The following is a 21,854-nucleotide window of genomic DNA, read 5'->3' as shown; positions in this document are numbered from 1 at the left end:
CTCCCTCACATAAAGCAAACCCTATCTATTCAGCGACAACCTCACTCCTTCATACTTCCCTAATCAATTATCTTCGATTTCTTACAGACTTATATTTAAATCCATGATCAGCTTTTGTCCTATAAACTAAAATACTGTATATTTTAAAAATACTGTTTTCCCTCAATTTGAATAGCCTGTTGGGATTGGGACTGGGTCAATTTGAAAGGAAAACCTGAAATGGTGTGCCAGTGTGCAAGAGCTGTTCTAGTTCTCTGTAGCAACTGTTTCTCCCCTTACCTTCTGTTTCCACAGCTATCATCTCTCTGGCAGCTATCCAGACAGAAATTTTGGGGGTCTCTATCCACGTCCCATGGATGGCGAGGCGTGCGGTGGTCCGATCATCCCTGTTGTCCCCTCCCAGCTACTATGAAGCAGTACATGATGGACGTGGGCCTACTAGCCCTGAGTACCCCTTCCTTGGTGGTTGGTACCACTACATGGATCAGGAGCCTCACTCATACAAGCGACGTGGAGGTGTGGTGGACCACCGTGATATCATCATGGCACATCAGGCCCACAAGATCCACAATACGCCCCAGGCACAACGCAAAGAGTGGGAGTGAGTATGCTCAGATTCTTTTGAGCTGTGTCAACCACTATTTTTTTCCCAACAGGTACAGTGGTATGCCACAGTCTCTAGTTGTCCTTCTGACTTTTCCCTAATCTAGAAAATAATTGAATTGTCCTCCTCCTCAACCCCGATACATCGTTTCCCAGTATTCTGTTGCTGAACACATACTCCCCAGAAGCCTCATTTCATTGACTTGCTATTCTACCTGGCCCTGGCTTTTCCTACTGATTGTTGTATCTAGAACCTTACCCAGTTTCCAACATGCTTCATATCAGGGCCTAACCACATGATTTGCTGAGAGTTCAGTGTATAGAGAACATAGTGTGTGTTTGTTTTAAGCTCGTTTAGCAGATAGATACACAGCAACAAAAGTTAGATTGCGCCCATGGTGCAAGGGAGACAAAGGAGCTTTTAAAAACAGAACCACCCTAAGGGAAGTGCTGTTTGCTCTGCTGCGAAACTGCACATTTTTTAATTGGGAAAATGGCATGGGAGGAAGCATATGCCTGTTTCTGTTGAATTTGAAGTGCTGGGGAGCCCCTCCAAAGGTGGAACTCCTGCTATAAAATGTAGTTGGGTCATCAGTAGGGAAGATGCACCACAGCAGCTGGTTAGGGGGTTTCTAATTACCCAATCAGCCTTGTTCAGAAAACTAGTCAAACTGTTCACTGTCTTCTTTGTTGTTGGTGTTTCAACACTCCAGGACTTCTAATGTGTTGTTCACCTGTACTGGCAGTATTTTAGGCCATGATGTCTCAAGTACACAAGATAATGTAAGATCTGTGATTGGATCTCCAGGATGTTTATCCTTTGTAAATAGTGGCTGTGGGAGGCCCCAATTTAGACTTAGACTGCGGTGCCTGGGGAAGAGACATTGACTTGTTCCTAGGGCAGTGTTTTCTCAACATCTAACAGTTCCACACAGCTGATATTTATCTTGTTGGAGGAAACAAAGAGCTACCATACAGATAGCCTCTATCGTTCCCCCAGTGGGACAAATAGTTTTGGGGATTGCTTATGGCCTGGAAAATTGGAATGGGCAGAAAATTGGCCTTGTTTCCAAACCGGGGTCTCTTGCAATTGCTGGTGACAAAGTGGAGAGGGAAATGTGCCAGGGATCTAGATGCCAGCGTGATGTAGTCTTTAAGAGCAGCAGAGTCTAATCTGGAGAACCAGGTATGATTCCCCACTCCTCCTACACGTGAAACCTGCTGGGTGACCTTGGGCTAGTCACAGTCCCACTTAACTCACAGGGTATCTGTCATGGGGAGAGGAAGGGAAGGGAAGGAGTTTGTAAGCTTCTTTGAGACTCTTTAGAAGTGGGGTATAAATCCCAAATCTTCTTCTTCTAGTCTGTTTTCTGGTTTGATCATAAATCCTAATTCTTAAAGTATAAAAAGTTCATCTAGCTGCTGACTAATCAGTTAATTATTAATTAATCAAGTAATCTTATAAGATATCAAAGCTGATTTCTTCATTAGTCAGTTACTTGTTTGAGTAGGTGAGGCAGGGAGAATATACAGTTGGACATCTGGGCTTTTGAAAAGGTCTCCAATAGTGGAAAAGTGAACATGATTTTCTGTGTCAAATGCTCAGTCACTGAAAGGAAGAATCATAGGAAGGAGGGTTATAGCAAATCTCTCAAAAGAAGAATGATAGGAAGCAGAGGCACTGGGGGGCAAATGGCACCCGGGGACAACACCTGCTCCGAATGCCCCATCCCCATGCCTCCCCTGTGCTTGGGGGCAGCTCAGAGGGGCACTGCAGCAGCAGGCTGGGGAGGGCAGAAGCTGGCCTGCATGGAGGCAGGGGGCAGTTCGCCACAGCAGGTACCAGGCAGGGGAGAGGCCTCCCTGCAGTGTAGCTGGGCCCAGCCTCTCCTGCGGCGTGAGAGGCTTCTCCCCCATTGGCACGCAAGGCTTCCCTGTGGTGCACAAGGCCTTTCCCCTGCTGACGCGAGAGGCCAGGGGATTACGCTGGTGTGAGAGGCTTCCTGGCCACACAGCTGGGCCCGGCCTTGAGCACCAGCGACCGGCGCCCAGGTACAGGGGAAGCCACCAGGCACCAGCTGCGTTGCCACGCCATGAGAGAGACTGGGCGTGGGGACACAGCTGGTGCCACCCCCCATGACCAAAAGCCGTGCGCCCAGGAACATGGGTTACCCCATGACCCTATAGGCTGTATGCCACTGATAGGAAGGTGCTTAGCTAGCATGGTGTAGTTGTTAAGAGCAGCAAACTCTAATCTGGATAATCGGGTTTGATTCACCACCTCCACATGATGCCTGCTGGACTTTGGGCTAGTTCCAGGTCTCACAAATCTCTCTCAGCCATACCAGGGGTGGGAGAAGGCAGGGCAATTATAAGCCACTTTGAGACTCCTCACCATACAGAATAGTTGGGTATAAAAACCAACTCTTCTTCTTGTGATATTGAACACTTTTAACAAATACCTTCGTGTTACCCAGAATGGAGACACAGTCTCTCAATAATGTGGGGAAAATTAGCTCAGAGCAGACTGCTTATTAATATTGCAAGAGGCTTGGTAGGAAATCTTTAATACCTATGTATACAAAGATCAGCACTTGGAAGAAAATCCACAGAGAGGAATATAATGCAAATTTGACAATCTTTATTGTAGAGATAAGAGGTTCACAAGCACTTGATTCAATGCAATAAACACACACACACAGCTCCTGAGATATAAATAGGCTGGAAAATAGGTCTGGAAAATAGTTTGGAATTTGGAATAGAAAGGGATATTATATATCTATTTATGGATTTGTACCCCGCCCTTCCCTGAAAGGCCGGGCGGCAACAACATTTTAAAACAACACAATAAAATCATATGAACATTTAAAACCAGCTTAACCATTACTAAAAACCAGACTTCAGATGGTGACTTACAAAAATATATTGTGCTCCCCCCTCTTCCCACCCCAGGAGGCCAATAAATAGATGTTAGCCTGGCTGGCCATCAGGGAAAGCCCAGCGGAATAGCTCCATTTTACAGGCCCTGTGGAAGCTACTCAAGTCCCGCAGGGCCCTGATCTCATTCGGGAGCATGTTCCACCAGGTAAGAGCCAGGACAGAAAAGGCCCTGGCCCTCATCGAGGCCAGCCGGATAGCTCTTAGGCCAGGAATTTCCAGAATGTTCCCCTGCAAAGAATAGAGAGGCCTACTAGGGCAATATGGGGAGAGCCGGTCCCTAAGGTATGTTGGTCCAAGACTGCTGATGTCCTTAAAAGTAAAAACAAATACCTTGAAGATAATCCAATACTCAATAGGCAGCCAGTGGAGATGGAAAAGGACAAGTGTTATGTGGTCCCTACTCAAGGCTCCAACGAGAAGCCTCATGGCCTCATTCTAAACAAGTTTCAACTTCTGGATTAAGTTCAAGGGCAGACCAGCGTAGAGTGAGTTACAATAACCTAATCTGGAGGTGACCGTTGCATGGATCACCGTGGCTAGATCAGAACGAGAGAGATAGGGAGCCAACTGTCTTGACTGGCAAAGATGGTAAAATGCAAATTGGGCTGTTCTGGTGACCTGGGCATCCAGGGAAACCCTGGAGTTCAGAATCACCCCCAGACTGGTCACTGGCAAGGCCAGATGTAAGGCCTTGCCATATAGCACAGGCAGACTAAAGTTAGCCAGCATCTCCCCATGACCTACCCATAGGACCTCTATCTTTGCTGGATTCAGTTTCAACCTGCTAGTTCTTAGCCAACAAGCCACAGCCTCCAAACACCGCTGAAGAGCCTCAGGGGCCAAGTCTGGCTGGCCCACCATTGTAAGGACAAGCTGGGTGTCATCTGCATACTGATGACACCGCAGCCCAAAACTCTGGAGCAGCTTGGCCAGGGGTTGCATATCAATATTAAAAAGCATCGGGGAAAGGATCGTTCCCTGCGGCACCCCACATTCAATGGGGTATCGCCTGGAGCTCTCCTCCCACAACATCACCCACTGTCCCCGACCTCAGAGAAACGAGTTCATCCAGTGCAAGTCTGTTTCCCCGTACTCTGAACTCAGCAAGGCGGTGGACCAGAAGGTCATGATCTATCATATCTAATTAGGGGCGGAGAGAGGGGAAACTGCGCCCGGGGCACGCACGCACCCTGCAACCCTGCCACGGTGTTGCCCACCCCTGCCCCACCCCGGAAAGCCCCGCCCCCTCCACAGCCCAGCCATGCTTCTGCCACTGCTCCGCCCAGGGCCTCACCCCCCGCCCTGTTGGCACTATGCCACTGTATCTAATGCTGTGGTGAGGTCTAATAACACCAGCAGCGCCGAACTCCCTCTGTCTAACTCAGGGGTCGGCAACCTTTAACACCCAAGAGCCATTTGGACCCATTTTCCATGGAAAAGAAAACACTTGGAGTCGCAAATACTTTTTGACATTCAAAATGAAGATAAACTGTATATATTGTTTTTTTACCTTTACGCTTTATATAAACAATTATAGTGTGTTGCTTACGAAATCCATGAAGTGCTGCAGAGAAAATTATATTTTATTTATGTAAAGAACACATTTTGAACTCTTAAAAAATAATAACAAAAAAAACATGCCGAGTTGAAGGTCTCTTTCAAACGAATTAAATGCTGAACTTAAATTATCCATGTAGCAAACAAAAAATGTCGTGAGCCGTCATCCGTCATCCAAACGGGTGGGATGGACAGCAGTGGTGATGCCAATGACGGCAAGTTGCACTTGGGACACAGCAAACACCTCTCCTTCCCCGCCCCTCCTTCATTCCTCCCTCCGGCGTCCTTTCCCCTCCTACCCTCGTCTGGTGCCTGGGAAGGAGGGGAAAGGACACCGGAGGGAGAAAGGAAGGAAAAGGGGGATTTGGATTAAGGATATGGTGCTATTAACATTTCCCCCATGTGCTATTTTCCCAGTATATTTATTTATTTTTATTTATATATCAAATTTGTAAACCGCCACCCCCGAAGGGTATACCATATGGTAGGAACATTTCAGCCCCCTCCAAGTTACTGTTAGACCCAGTGGCCACCCCCACCCACCCCACACACACAAAGAGCATTTATAATGTAGCTCTCTTTTTCCCTATCCAGGCTAATAGCAGTTGCGGATGGGGAGATTAAAGTTTAAAGATATGCTGGAAGATCCTGCCACAGATCTTCCACAAAGCATTTAAGGCTTTTGTGCATGTGTGGTCTCCTTCGCACTGAGCATACACTCCCTTCGGGTTTGATTCTTGATCCCTTATTCAGCAGTCACCCTGCCCTCAGATCAGAGAATCCCCATGATTTCTGAAACCTATTAAGTGAGACTTTCTCTCTCCCTTTGTAGGGAAAGCGAAGGAGATCCATATGAGTTAAGCTTTCTTTGGGTTCTGTCACTCCTCCCCACTTTTCCCTGCCAACATCATAGCAGTTCCTCCCACTCTCCAGGTCAACATTTCAAAATAACCAGAAGGCCCTTTTAAAAAATAATGCTGAAGGTCTAACGCTGGAGCAATAGTCCCTTGAAATGGAGATGAAATTGACATGGTCTGGCAAAAATATTAGACCAAAGATGGCACCCTTAAAAGTGGTAGACAGCCTCCCCAAATGGAGACTGCACAGAGAGAACAAGAACTTGGCTGGTGGGCAAAATGACAGCTTGGCTTGGCTAGGAATACTTCATAGGAGGAGAAGTCCTATGTAAACAAAAACCCACTGGAAAAACCCACTGCGAAACATCACTGCTGGGTAAGTACTGCATGCATAAATGGCTTTAGTTTGATATATCTACTTTAATCCCACCCCCAGTTCTATACACACAACAGTTTGTGAGCCTTTGGTTTTATTCATTGTAGGTGAGTAAACATGCTTAGGTTTTCACTTTCCTTCTTCTGTGCTGGAAACTCAACTAGACAGATCAGAAAACTTGGAAGCAATATGGTTTCAGACCTCTACGACATGTTGGCAATGGTGCCTTCCAAAAAGGGTATGCCAATGCACATTAGAAATATAGCTTTGCATGACCATGTAGAAGGTCTCTGACGTTTATTCTACAGAGAGCCAAAATAATGTTCATAATGGACTTTCTTAAAGAAATCCTTCTTGAACCTGTGACTCCTCTGGTACTCCACTCATATAGTCCAATGACTAGGCTTAAGCCGTTCAACTGGAGGCAGACTTGTCCAACCATATCGTATAGAAATCAATATGGCCAGGAATTACCATGGTGAACAGAAGCAGAGCTATATCCTTAACCCATATCTGTGCACACATTATTGTTGAGCTTGGATTTGTTCATCTATATATATATATAAATGGAACCATGCGTTTGCTGCTTCAAGAATAACCCTGCACCTGCTGGCCCAAATGCTCTGAAAATTTCACAGACACTTACTTATTCCCCTGATTGTGTTCTTACGTACCTCCCGCTGTCAGACAACACACCTAAGCCAGGTAAAACATCTTTTTCCTGGTGCACCAGGTCATGAAGCTGCCTGTGTGTCACCCTTAGAATGTTCATGCAGCTTAGAATGTTCGCTCAGATGGCCAGATATGAGCAGTGAAAACAGTACATAGGCAATAACTCCAGTGGACGTGAAACACATACACACGTTGCCGTGTGAGACGTCAGGTGGGGTTCTCCCCCTCACATGCAGGTACCTTTCACTCCCTGTGCCTCACCCACTACTACCACACAACACACCTACTCTCAAAGAGCCCTTTGGGGATTGGGCGGTATAGAAATCCCATAAATAAATAAATACACATTCAGCAGAGAGAGAGGGAAGGGACGGAGGGGGAGGCATGCAAGGGAAGAGAAGTGAGGGAGGGGACAGAGAGTGAGGGGTGGCATGCAAGGGAGGGGAGGGAGCAGGCCCAGCATCTGGATATGACCCACCAACTCTAGCAAAGGGGAGGGAGGTAGGGGGAGGGCTGCCATGCAAGGGAAGAGAAGTGAGGGAGGATGCGGTCACACACATCAATTGACATCGCACAGCATCAGCCTGGCCTCTACAATTGATTTGCTGCTACTGTTCCTTTCCCATTTCACCGCAATAAGCCACAGCAATGGGTGGCTGGGCCCCCCTAGTACAATATATGTGTTCTGTTCTGGTTTCAGCTCATTCTAGCAATGTGTTGTTCAACTGGCTGATAGAGGGAGCTTGAGGATGGAAACAGATTTTGCAGTCTGCATGACAGAATTTTTTCCTTGTCCCACGTGTCTCATTATGTACAACCATTCCAGGCTAGGAACGTGGTCCTCTTAGAGATTAGTTAACTCTGTGTGGATTCTATTAACATGTGAGACATAAGTGACAGCAGGCTAGATAGGCCTATTGATTAGATCCAGGGTAGTTCGGGTAGTGGTTTATCAGCAAGACCATGCCATGCCCCCTGCCTTTCTTCCCAATGGGGACCTAAAGTGGCTCACATTGTTTTCCTCTCCTCCATTTTATCCTCACAACAACCCTGTGAGGTATATAAGGCTGAAAGACCTTACAGGAGCAGCAGAGGTATAGTGGTTAAGAGCAGGTGCGCTCTAATCTGGAGAAACTGGGTTTGATTCCGCTTGAGCTGTGGAGGCTTATCTGGGGAATTCGCCTGTACCCTCCAACACACATCAGATGGGTGACCTTGGGCTAGTCACAGTTCTTCTGAGCTCTCTCAGTCCTACCCACCTCGCAGGGTGATTGTTTTGGGGGGAGGGGAAGGGAAAGGAGATTATCAGCCCCTTTTAGTCTCCTTATAGAAGAGGAAGGGTGGGGGTATAAATCCAAACTCCTCCTCCTCCTCCTCCTCCTCCTCCTCTCCTCCTCCTCCTCCTCCTCTTCTTCTTCTTCTTCTTCTTCTTCTTCTTCTTCTTCTTCTTCTTCTACTACTACTACTACTACTACTACTACTACTACTACTACTACTACTACTACTACTACATACTGGCCCAAGATCACTCAGCAAGCTTCCTCGGCACGAGTATGGATTCGGATCCAGGTCTTTCATATTCTAGTCCAACACTCTTAATCACTACACCATGCTGGCTCTCTATTTGGTGATCAGTTAAATGAAAAGCTAAATAGTAATGTTTGCTGTGTGAATACTCATCCTGGTCCACAAGCCTGATTAGTTATAAATGGCTAAGGAACACAGAAGGTTTTGCTACACTTGTTGGACAGGAGAGCTCACTATTAAGGCTGCTTGTTTCTTGATAGAAAAAGAGCTATTTGCTACTGATTAATTCCTTCTCCAGGGATCAACCTTAGAGAATCTGCTGGCCCACTGTGGTTTTTGGGAGTCATCTATGGAGGAGATTCCCCATCTGAGCTTGCCCCAGGTTAATATTGACACTGGCACTCCCCAACACCCCCGCACTCCCTCATTTTCTTTCCAAGCCATTTCCTTTTTTGCTGCCTCTAAGAAATCCCAGCGTTGCCTTGGAAACACTGATGTCTCTAGCAGAGGACTGTAGTCTCACTAGGGGCTCAGTCAGCTTGCCTGGGGGTGGGGAGGCTCAGGATTGAGGCAGAGGGACACCCCTTCGCTGGGGACTGAGACAAATTATATACTGTAATGTGGGTCTCAGCTGGCAGCGGAGAACATTGCAGTGGAGCTACCGTGTGGCTGTAATGCAGTTGGCACTCCATAGCCACACAGGGACTGACTTGCTTGATGTATGGATGGTAATTTAGCAGAAGGAGGCTGTTCTCTGTCTCAACATTGACCCCATTCATTGAGCATTTCAACATGGGGATTCCTTTAACACTATCCCACACAGATGTGTAGTGGATATACTTTCAAATTTGCAAATAAATAATAGCCTGTGGGGCATCTGAAATGTTGAGCAACTCAAGACGGATTGAATTGGAGATCTAATCACATAACAAACGATGTAATTAACATGTGATAGGGGACTATGTGAGTGGGGGGATCTCCTTTTTGTCTAAAGGTGTTCTCAAAAGGTGTGTATCCACTTTGTATCTGCTATTGTAAGCAAAGCAATAGGGTCACTTCTACTTGCCTTAGAATGCTTAAGAGGAGGTGCAAAAATAGGTTTCCCTTGGGAATAGCCTATCTGTTTCTAAATTTTGTCAGTAGCTTTCATCATAGATGGGGAGATTGGTGCAGAATGCTGTATCTCATCTGTGCTGCCAGCAGCTTTTCCACTGACAGCAGGTAGGAAAAAATCCCATTTTCTGACAGGACGTGTTGAGCACACCAGGTAGATAAATAATCCTCATTTTATAACAGTTGCAGAAAAAAATCACTGTATCAAGGAAAGAATTATTGTCTGGCAAATGTAATAGAGAACGGTGTTCCTTCCATTGGTGTGATTTCCTCCAAAACCTTGTGCATTTGGCACATCTCCATTTAAAAAAAAAGGACTGTGAAGTGCTATGGATTTATTTTGAATCCAAGTCTGTTAGTAGTTATAATTGCTATAGGTGCAAGTATAATGTGTATAATTTTCTGCTTTTGGGCAGAACAAGGAGTTTGCCTATTTTCATGTAGCAGACTCCTGTCATTTCTGGGGAAGACAATGCTTAACCCACTTTCTTCAACAGATAAGAAGAGCCCTTCTGTATCAAACAAGTGGTCCATCTATTCCAGCATCTGCCTCACACAGTGGCCAACTAATTATATTACTCTGGAGGGCTTGCAAGAAGACACAAAATTCAATGGAATCTGCATTCTTTCTGAAAACTTCAATGAAATCCAACTAACCTGGAAGTTCATAGTTCATAAAAGTTATAATTAAATTCATATAAAAACATGGCTACCTGATGCAATTTGTACAAATTGCTATTTAAATATCATACCAATAAATTAAAAAGGCAACTGATGAAGTAAGCGAAACATGAAGTGGTCAGGCTTTAGGGAAGTTTCCGTATGAAATGTGAATTGACATTTGCTTTGACATTTCACGTTGACATTCATAATATTTACTGAATTTAGCACTGCAACCAAAATGCATAACAAATCACTTTTACAACCTGAGAAAGAACCTACCAGACTTGAAGTCATCCTGTTTTTCCTTTAGACTGGAATAAGAGTATCTTTATCTTTCCCAACCCTTCGTTTTCCACACAGTCACCTTTTCGTACCAGTTCCCAAAGTTAATTGAGATCTACCAGAGGTGTAGCAAGGGGGGAAAACGCCTGGTGCACTGGTGAGTCCTTTGCCCCCGTCCCACCCTGGAATGCCCCCGCCTCGTAACGCCCCCACCACGCCCCCACAGGGGGCGCCCGGTGCATCATGCACCCCCTGTCCCCTTGGAGCTACGCCTCAGATCTACTGTTCTATCCTTTTTGTTTTGCTATCCTTATTCCACCCTTTTTAAATGTACTTTTGTGATTGCTTTACTCAGGCTATCTGCAGTCTCCGTATTCTCAGGCAATGCCTTCTTATTTGTCATTATCAGTTCTGAAGTAGCTAATCTGGAGGTTTAGCTATTTATTGAAATTCTGTTACATGAATTTGCTGAAAACAGTCTTGATCTTTCTATTCTCCATTGTGTTTCCTCAGAGGCAGTCTTAAGATTTGTGCACCTGAGGGATGGATGAGAACACAACCACTCAAGGCTGCCTTGCTCCTGTTTACCTATCAGCTAAGAGAGGGAAGATGGGGAAAGAATATATTTGCCCAAGGGGCTTATAGCCACACAATGTTTAATGGCCTGTTAGATGTCCGGGAGCTGCTATGTGCACTAAGGTTATAGCTTATAAAAGAAACACCTTGACTTTATGTAATCTGTTAGATGAGAACAGGGCATTCATGCGTTGCATGGGAGCTGTGCCTCTCTATGTGTATATGTGGTAACTTTGAACTTACAGTTTATGTGGGGAGGAAGTGAGTATAAATATAATAAATTTTGACAACATAGGCTTGCCTGTTTGGTGTGACATATTAAGTATAGGGTTGGTTACTCGGTTCGTCCGAACTGGCGTTTTAGAATGAACCACAGGGGGTCGGATGCTTCTCGGAGACTGCTTATCCGAGTCAGAGCCATCCGACCCCACCCCCATCCGACCCCATGGGGTTCGGATAGGCTGCTTTCCAGCCGGAAGCAGCAGCTCTCGCTCTGGAGCCAAAACTTCCCAGCACTCCAGCAAGGACGGCAGCAATTGCAGCTCAACAGCGGCGGAAGTGGGGAGGGGGGTAAAACCACCCACCAGGCAGCAAAGGCCTCCCACTCCCCCCCCACCCCAAAAAAAAGAATCAAGTACTAAAAAAACCTGGGAAGCCAGGAACAAAAAAAGCCCTCCCACTTAAAAAAAAACCTTTTCCTCCGTCCGGAGTCTCTCTCTCCCCTTCCCTCCCAGAGCGCCGAAAAACCCAAACAGACAAAGTGCCCACCCTCCGCCCCAGCCGTGCTTCCCAAACAAAGTGCCCACCCTCCGCCCCCCCCAGCCGTATTTCCCAAACAAAGTGCCCACCTCCTTCCCCCCCACCAACTGCGTTTCTCCCAACTTCAATACACATGCCCCACTCACTCCACAGCCAGTTTCCTATCGCATGCCTTTGCTTCTGCTAAGCGTTGGACTGAGAGTTTATTGGCTACGGTTCTGGGTTCCTGTGGCTGAAAAAAAAGTGCAAAATGCAGCAAACAAACACAGAACCTTATCAAAAAAGGTTAAAAAGATGGCAAACAACATTCTTCACTCACACCTTTTCAACAGTATCAATTAACTTTGATTTTACCTTAGCAATAATCCTCCAATCCACGAATCCCTCCTCCTGGGGAGTTTCTCTTTCCCAACTCTTTGTCCAAAGAATTCCCTGAAGTTCATAATGGATCCCTCATGAATTCATATGATTTTTTCACTGGAATGAAAATGAAACGATCACGAAAACCACAGAACAACTCTTAGTCTACAGGGAGCCACCAAAACAATCATGCATCCTAAGCTCTGTGGCCCCAAGATGTGGCACAAAAACCTGTTAAAAAAGCATGGATCCTCACGGATCCTGATGATTTTTTCACTTGGTCACCCCAAAATCACCACCACATCATTGCACAAGTCCTTAGAAACATGTCTGCACAAAACAATCACACACATCACACTTTGTGGCCCCACAGTGGCACAAAAACATGGTAAAAAAGCATGGATCCTCACGGATCCTGATGATTTTTTCACTTGGTCACCCCAAAATCACCACCACATCATTGCACAAGTCCTTAGAAACATGTCTGCACAAAACAATCACACATATCACACTTCGTGGCCCCACAGGTTATCACCAAAACATGGTAAAAGCATGGATCCTCAACGGATCCTGACTATTTTCTTCAACTTGGTCGCTCCCAAAAAACCTACCCACCACATTATGGCACAAGTCCTTAGACACATGTCTGCACAAAACAATCACACATATCACACTTCGTGGCCCCACAGTGGCACAAAAATCTGTTTAAAAAGCAAGGATCCTCAAGGATCCTTTGGCCCCCCTCAGTCCAAATCACTTCGCACTAAACCTGGCATTGGGTCTCCAGCTCATGAAAGTCTTCCAGATGATGCCCTGAAATTTTTTTAGGAACACATTAGCTTTCTAAAAGGTTTGGTTTAGAAGTGCCATATCTTCCCCTCCTGGAACTATTACGAAGCCTGCAGGTTTCCATGTCGCCGAGGAGGATGAACAAAACACAAAACCAAATTTTTTTTAAAAGCAGACACTGGGGTTTCAGGGCATCATCTGGAAAGACTTTCATGAACATAATTTCTAGGGTTTGGTGCAGTTTCAAGGTTGAGGCATACAAGATTATGGACTCCTCAAAGGGGTGCCCCATCCCCTCATTGTTTCCAATGGGAGCTAACAGGAGATGGGGCTACCCAGCTTGGAGGGTCCATAACTTTGGCCCCCATGAACCAAACTTCACTGGAAACATGGGGGGGTATCATAATGACAGCTCCCCAGATGATACCCTGAATTTTTTGGCGTGGATAGGTTCAACAATGCCCCCGCTGCAGGGACCCCAGAAATTCCCCATAGAGGGCAAATGGATGCAAAGTCACGAAGAACAAAGAAGTCCTGGAAATTAAATTTCTGGGGGTGCCTGCGGGGCGTATTTGGACCTATCTGCACTAAAAAATTTCAGGGAGATCATATGAAGATTGTCATTAGGATACTCTCAGCCAGCAGTTTTAGTTGAGGGGGGCTAAAGTTATGGACCCTCCAAAGGGTAACTCCCATCTCTCCCCTAGCTCCCATTGGAAACAATGGGGATAGGGCATTCCCCTTTGGGGGGGTCCATAACTTTGGGACCCCCCTTCAACCAAAACTGCACCAAACTTGGGGGGGGGTATCATTTAGACAGTCTAGTTATGACGCCACTCCTGCAATTTTTTTGGTGCAGATAGGTCTGCAAAATGCGCCCCCCTGCAGGCCAAAAAAATGCAAAAAAACAGCAAAAATAATAAAACGCACCCGGAATTTCTTCTGGGATGTTACCCTGCTCCGGATGTATCCGAGCCTGGTAGGGTCGGAACTTGGGGGATACGAGCCCCTTAATCCGAACTGGGCCCGATCCCGAACCGGGCCCGAATTTTTTTGCTATTTACCAACCCTAATTAAGTACGAAGCTACATGAATGAAAATGTGTGCAGCCAGTGTTCTGAAACTGTCAAGTGAATGGGATCACCAACTTTCTCATTTCAGTACAGCTCCAGAATCTTTGCAAATTGTGCTGTCTGACCTCTGAGTCACTGATAGCTTTCTTCCTATCATTGCTGCCTGTGAGTGATAGAACTGTGCCAGTCAAACAACTTTTTGTTAAGCAGTTTGTAACAATGCAGAAGTCTGTCTAGGAGAACAAGATTGCTGACCACCCATAGTAGAGCAGCACAATGCATACTCCTTGAGGGGTTGGTTTCCCCAGCCATGAAACTGACTGTGGTACATCCACTTCTAAAGAGAGCTGCCCAGGAGTTTTTAGTAACTATAGGCTAGTATCAAATGTTCCATTCTTTCGCAAGATGATTGAATTGGTGGTGGTTGGACAACTTTAGAGACTTCTGGATTAAGCATACTGTTTGGGTCCTTTTTCATCTGGTTTCAGACCTGCTAATGGGACTGAAACAGCCTTTGGCCACATTGGTGGATGACCTGCATCAGGAAGTGGACAGAGGGAGTGTGAGTCTTTTGATTCTATGAAGCCTCAGTGACTTTCAGTAACATCAATCAATGTATCCTTCTGGACCACTTTTTGGACTTGGACTATGGAGCAATGTTTTATAGTGTTTCTGGATGGTACATTTCAGAATGTGGTGATGGTACATTTCTGATGGTACATTTCAGAATGTGGTGATGGGGGACTGCTATTTGACCCCTCGGGCTTTGGCCTGTGGGTTCCTGCAAGCCTCTATCTTGTCCCCTATAGTCTTCAACATGAAACTGCTTGGTGATGTCATCCAGAGATTTGGACTGGGCTGTCACTAGTGAGTGGATGACAACTACATTGGCTTCCTGTTGGAACACAATTCAAGGTGATGGTACTGATCGATAAAACTCTACATGGCTTGGGACTGATTACCTGAATGACCACCTACATCCTTTCAAATCTGCCAGGGCTATTGTTGATGTGATGATATGGTGGCATCAGGAGTATGGATTCTGATTAAGCCCTGTTCCTCCCTCTGTATGCCCCTGATACTGCCCATTTGTATGATGATACCAGAGTTGTACTGGTTTAGTACCTGTGCATCTTGATACTGGCATGTCTTCCACTCAGAGTCACCCTCTTGCCAGCACTAGAGACAGTTATTTTCCTAAGGTGTTTACAGCTTGACCTTAGGATTGCTGTTAATATACTTCAATTTATAAGTATTTATTAATTATATGCTGCCTCATACTAGCATTTCTAGGTGACTTACATAAGTTAACAACATCATGAAAACAACATCATGAAAACATTATCAATAAAATATATCAACTAAAACTACAATAAAATAGCCTTAAACTAACTCCAACCCTAACTCCCCCACCCCCCAGACCAGCAGCTGTGGAAGGGAATTTCCAGGGAGGTTACCCCTGGATGCCTACCCAATGCCTGGGCAAAGAGGAAGGCCTTAGCCATATGCCTAAACCCATAAATGGTAGGTGCATGGTGAATCCCCAAAGGGAAACCATTGCAGAGCCTGGGGGCAATCATTGAGAAAGTTCTCCCACATGTTCTCAACCTCACACTTTGGTGGGGGGAGGTACCACTAGGAGTTCCTCACCCTCTGACCTCAGTGCCTGGATAGGTACATACAGGAGCAGGTTCTCTTTTTGGTAGGAAGGGTCCAAGGTGTTTAGGAATTTGTACCTCAAAACCTTGAATTGAGCCCAGGAGTAAATCTGGAGCCAGTGCAGTTCCTGGTGTGCACCTGGTCAAATGTGCCAGCCAACAGCCCAGCTGCTGCATACTGCACCAACTTCAGCTTCCGAACTGACTTCAAGGGCAACCCCACGTAGAGTGCATTACAGTAGTCTAATTGTGACGTTGCCAGAGCAAGTAACGCTGTGGCCGTGTCCCCTTTGTTCAAAAGTGGACTGAGCTGATGAACCAGACAGACTTGCTGGAGGAACCACATGGCCACCACAGTCATCTGAACCTCAAAGGACAGGGATGAATCCGGGAGCACACCCAGATTTTGCACCTGGTCCTTCTGGGGCAATACAACCCAATCCAGAACCAGGTGCCCTGGGATCTCATGATCTTGGGAACCCAGAACACAGAGAGCCTCTGTCTTGTTTGGATTCAGTCTGAATTTGTTGGTCCTCATCCAGCCCATACAGGGGCATAGCTACAGAAAGTGGTGCCAATGGCAAGCACTGAAATTGCACCACCCCTGGCCTAGACTCCACTACTGTGGGGCAGCAGATTTGGGGGGGGGGGACCAAGCAACCCTAGTTGTGTTAACAGGAAGGGAAAGACAGACAAACACAAGGAAGGAAGGAAGGAAGGAAGGAAGGAAGGAAGGAAGGAAGGAAGGAAGGAAGGAAGGAAGGAAGGAAGGAAGGAAGGAAGGAAGGAAGGAAGGAAGGAAGGAAGGAAGGAAGGAAGGAAGGAAGGAAGGAAGGAAGGAAGGAGAAAACGGATGGGGAAGGAGAAAATGAGGAAAAGGGATAGAATGAGCGGAGGAGAGAGAATGGAGTAAGGGAGGGAACAGGAGGAAGAGATAGAAAGAGAAGAGAGAGAAAGGGGAGAATGGGAAAGGGGAAAGAAACGGAGAAAAGGAGAGAAAGGAGAAACAGAAGAAACGGGGAAGAGAGAGGAAGGTTGTGGGAGACAGCTTCAGCAGCAGTGATGGTGGGGTACAGGAGAAAGAGGATTCTGATTAAGCCCTGTTCCTCCCTTTGCATGCCCCTGATACCACCCATTTGTATGATGATGCCTGGACTTGGCGATTTCCCTTAGAAATACTAGCCAGGCCAACACTTCTTAGCTTCTGAGATCTTAAGAAGTCAGGCTAGACTGGGCCATCCATGTCATTGTAAGACTTCCTAAAGTCGGGTTGACCTTGATTAGTACTCAGATGAAAGATCACTGAAGAAGTCCATGGTTGCTAAGCAAAAGCATGTAATGGTGAATGTGTTCTGTTTGTCTCACCTTGAAAACCCTACTGGGTTGCCGTAAAACGATTGAGATACCAGGGCTATCCTGTAACATTTGAGCTTCCCCCTTAGAGTAAGTGCAGTTGTTTGGCTAGATATCTAGTTTTTACCCACCTTCCATCGGAATGTGCTTTCTGATCAAACTGCCCTGATTGTTAGTTAGTGACTTTGGTTAGCTGAACCCCACTTAATCTTTGTAATTCCAAAAAGTTCATCTGCACTTTTGTGTCTTTGCTGTCATTCAACTAAGCCAGAATCCAACTTGGCATATTTTAGGCTTTGCCATAAAGCTGGTTGCCATTAGAATAGCTCGACTGTGAGAATGTCCATAGTCTTTACAGTATATGTTTCCTGTTTCACAACCCTTTTTCTCTTTACTGAGCCATTTCCAGTAAGTCCACTGGGTGGCATTCTTGCTCTCTCCCACAGACTTCTTCAGCAATTTGTGGAAACAGACCTCCTGAAGGAAGGCTAACAGATTGCCCATGGTGAATTGATTGTGGGACCAAGGGAGGATTTCTGGATTCTGTCTCTAGTGGAGGAGTACAATTCATATTTAGCTAAGCAGTGGCCTTAATTTATAGATTCATAATGAGTAGAATGATGACTTTTACTGGCTAATATTGCACAAGTAGCTACTTTGCAGGTGTAGTGGCCCAGTATATACGAAATGCAAGACATGTAAAAAGTCACACAAGTAAATTCTTCTGTCCTGTCAGTGTCTCTTTTTGATCAAACATATTTTGTAACATGAGAGAACTACAACTTGATCTATACTTTGTGGTGCCAGTTCCATATGCATTTACCTAGGAATAAAAGCAGTAGTTTTGTTCTGATTTCCTTTCTGCCGTAAACCAATGTTTCAGGATATTTTTTCTCACTCCAAGTCTCAGCTGACTTAAGGTGTCCCGGTAGGGTTTTCAAGGCAAGGGACATTTGGAGGTGGTTTATCATGGCCTGCTTGCATTTTACATCCCTAGTATTCCCTGTAGGTTTCCCATCCAGATACTAGCCAGGGACTCAGGACTGAAAACGTTTGACTGGCTCAAGGTCACCCAGCGAGCTTCCACAGCACCAGTGGGGATTTGAACCTGGTTTCCCAGGCCCTACACTTTAAATACCACACCATGAATAAAAACAATAACTTGTTCTTATTTCCTTTCTGCCCTATACAAAAGTTTCAGGAGAGCCTTATCTAATGTATTGTCAAAGGCTTTCACGGCTGGAATCAATTTCGTGTTGTGTGATTTCCAGGCTATATGGTTATAGCTTAGCAGCATTCTCTCCTGCCGTTTTATACCTACGCTTTGTGGCTGGCATCTTCAGAGGATCTGATAGTATCAGATCCTCTGAAGATGCCAGCCACAGATGCAGGCGAAACGTCAGGAGAGAATGCTGCTAGAACACGGCCATACAGCCCAGAAACCACACAGCACCCCAGCCTTATCTAAATTTATCCTAATCAATAACTTGGCAGTTTAGGGGTTAGAAATTAGATATCTTGTATCTAAACCAACCCTTTTAGCTTCTGGTAATAGGCAAGGGTGTGTATGGAATGGTATAGTACAGCTTAATTTTGTCACATCTCAGAAACTAAGCTGGGTTGGTACTCAGATGGGAGACCAGCAAGGAAGACTTTGCAGAGGAAGGCAATAACAAACCACCTTTGCTGCCTTGAAAACCCTATGGGGTCACTGTAAGTTGGCAGTAAGTGATGACACTTAATACACAGAATGGGCAGGGGCTGGGGTAAAGCTCTATGGGTCCACAAAATGGAGGACAAAGTGGTTCTGGGGTGAAGATGGCCCAGGGCAGAATTCAGTAATTTTGGGGTGGGGTATGAGAAAACGATTAATACATTTTTTTTTCTTCATCTATGGAGTCTAGTTTAAAAAACACTCCTCAGGTTGGGGGAAGTGACTTTGCCTTTGCTTTTTTTTTGGCAACTGCCTTCAAAAGCAAGTCATATATCCCAGTGTTTTTGTCAGCTGACAAACAATTTTTTGGGAGGAGTGGGTGTTACTTTTTGCTGAGTCATTTGAGTTAAGGTTGAATCCCTGAGCAAATCTGCCACTGCGCTTCTCTTTTTGGAAAGCTGGGGTGATGCTGGGGAGTCAGCTACAAACGGGAAGCCTTGGCATGGATGCCTTTTCTCAACTTTACTTAAACATTTTGCCTGAGGAAACTTCTTGCAAATGGGTGCCACTGTTAGTTTTTCTTTTGAGCCACAATGTGAGTGACAGTTCCAATTGCATAACATGCTGCTTGTTCCAAGAGGGACATTTATTACTTACCTCTGGGGCCTCTGTTAACAGCTCAGGCTTCTTGTTCTCTCGAGTCAAGGTACCCAAATAAACCAAGACCTACTAGTAGGATATAGAAGCCTTCTCTAGTGGGTGGTTCACTAGCCGCCAGGGCTGAATGTTTCAGATGATAAATCGTAAATTTCCACACTAAAAGAGATGTCACTCATGCCTCAGGGGACTAAACTCAAGAGGTGCATCTTGATTAAAGCATAGATGCTGTTAAAGAGGTCTTTTTGCATATGGCTTGGCAACCATTGTCTGAGGCTGAGCAAAATATTTCTGGCTTCAGCAATTGATTTAGCAACTGACATCCCTTATTTGGGAAGCCCTCTGTCAGATCCCTGCTGATGTTAATGTGCTTCTGTGTCCCTCTAGGGAACAGTTCGAGCCCACTGCACTTTGGCACATGTCCTTTGCACCCATTTCCACTTCTCATCTGTCTGCTGAATTCCAGTTTGGCTGATGAGGAGCTTGCCCCATCCCTCTCAGCAATAAAATGTCACATTCCTGTGTGTCTAGCAGCTGTCAGTCTAAGGCAACAAGCACTCATGTCACAGTGACTCTGGAGGGGGCTGTAAGTGGTGCAGAGATGTCTGCTTATTTTGCCCAGAGACCACAAAGCTTCATAGAGACACTTGCTGTGAAAATCAAGAAGGTTTATAAAGGGACTGAGGCAAATGTTTGTATGTATGTGTCTACACACATGGAAGAGACAAGGCATGATGTCTGTCCTCATAAGCTGAATGTCACATATTACGTCTTCTGGCACCATGACTATATTATGCCATGTTAAATTTTGCCACTATGAAGGCAAAATCTTGTGTGACACCATCAAGCTACTAAACTCTCTGGAGCCACTGACATATTTGGCAGCCACAGCATCAGTATTAGTTTTAAAAGTTTAATCAGACTTATACAGTAGTAAAACTAGGCATAACAAAGATCACATGATGAAACTTCATTCAGTTTTAAGAGTCCAACTTTATGTTACGTATGATATTTCTTGCCTTAAAAAAAAAGCAAACAACGTTTCTTCAGTAGGAAGTTCTTTGGAATGGAGTTCTCCAAGCAGCTTTTCAAATGCTGATTTCCCCCTGAATTAAATGTGTACAATCATGAATGGATGTGTATAGTGATAGATTAAGTTGAAAGTGAATAGCCCAAAGTTCATGTATTGAGCTACATGGCAATATAGGCATTTGAATCCCCAGTCCAAATCGAATATCCTACCTCACAGCACCACATCCAGGATCAGAGTTATGTAGAGTGTATAATTGTATCAGGACCTAACTATCACTCAAATCAGTCCCTGTGCCCAGTTTGCCACAGAAAAGGCATTTTCTTATTCACATTTGTGCTGACTAAGCAAACTGTACTGAGGTAAATCATGAAATCTTTGGCTTCTGATATAATAAATCCTGAGGATGGGGGAGAAAGATAGAAAAGAGACAGGATACTTAACAAGAAAATTATTTTATTATGTACAAAAAGGCATGATAACCAGTACAATACTGTCAATAGTAGCAATTTAAAACCAAATACCTAATTAAAAGTAGGATGTGTTTCTCCAAGAGGTAATGGGGGGAAGGGGGGACAATTGGAAATGGGGGATGGGAAGAGAAAGTAAATCATACTTTACCTGAACTTGTGTCTGTGACTAAATTGATCATGAAACTAGCTGTTGAGATCCCATTGGACTGAGAGTATAAACTGGGGATGCCCTTTGGTGAATCCAGAGCTGAACTTTGGGTACAAGTGAGGACCTCAGATCCTATTGGTGCAGAAGCTAGGATTCAAGCCAAGACTAGCCAAGCCAAGGCTAACTGGACTGTCCCATAAGGGAAGAGGTACCTGAATATTTATGAGATGGCCACTTGAGACAGATACTGAGTTTTAGCTTGATGATATCCAGGAGATAGGTAATGATCCTTTTGGGGAGATAATTGCTCTGTCCAGAATTTCATTTACAAGTGAGAAACAAAAAAGGGAATTGACTATGTTATTTTATAAACCTAACATGTGAGGAGCTCAAGGAGTTATCAAAGTGCTGGTGTCTTCCTACTGTCCTTAAGGTGCCAAATGGCTGTCTCAGCCAAGGATCCTGTTTTTCACTTAGTACTTTTGATCTCTGAGTTATAAAATAAGATAATGTCTGGTATCCATTGATCACAGATTTTTTGGAGTCTTGCATTTTGCCTTTCTGCAATCTGGTATTTCAGCTATTTGTCAAGGTTAAAAAGTTCCTGATGCTGCCAGAATTTGAAGGAAACATATTTTCTGGGATACTTTGCCACCTTCCATAAAGGGGTACAGGATATAGCAGTGTTCCAAGAACAGCTCTGAATTTTGCATTCTGAATAATACAGTAATTGC

The sequence above is a fragment of the Sphaerodactylus townsendi genome, linkage group LG03 (genome assembly GCF_021028975.2).
Source record: "Sphaerodactylus townsendi isolate TG3544 linkage group LG03, MPM_Stown_v2.3, whole genome shotgun sequence".
Taxonomy (NCBI): Eukaryota; Metazoa; Chordata; class Lepidosauria; order Squamata; family Sphaerodactylidae; genus Sphaerodactylus; species Sphaerodactylus townsendi.
Note: the sequence above shows the minus strand (reverse complement) of the source record.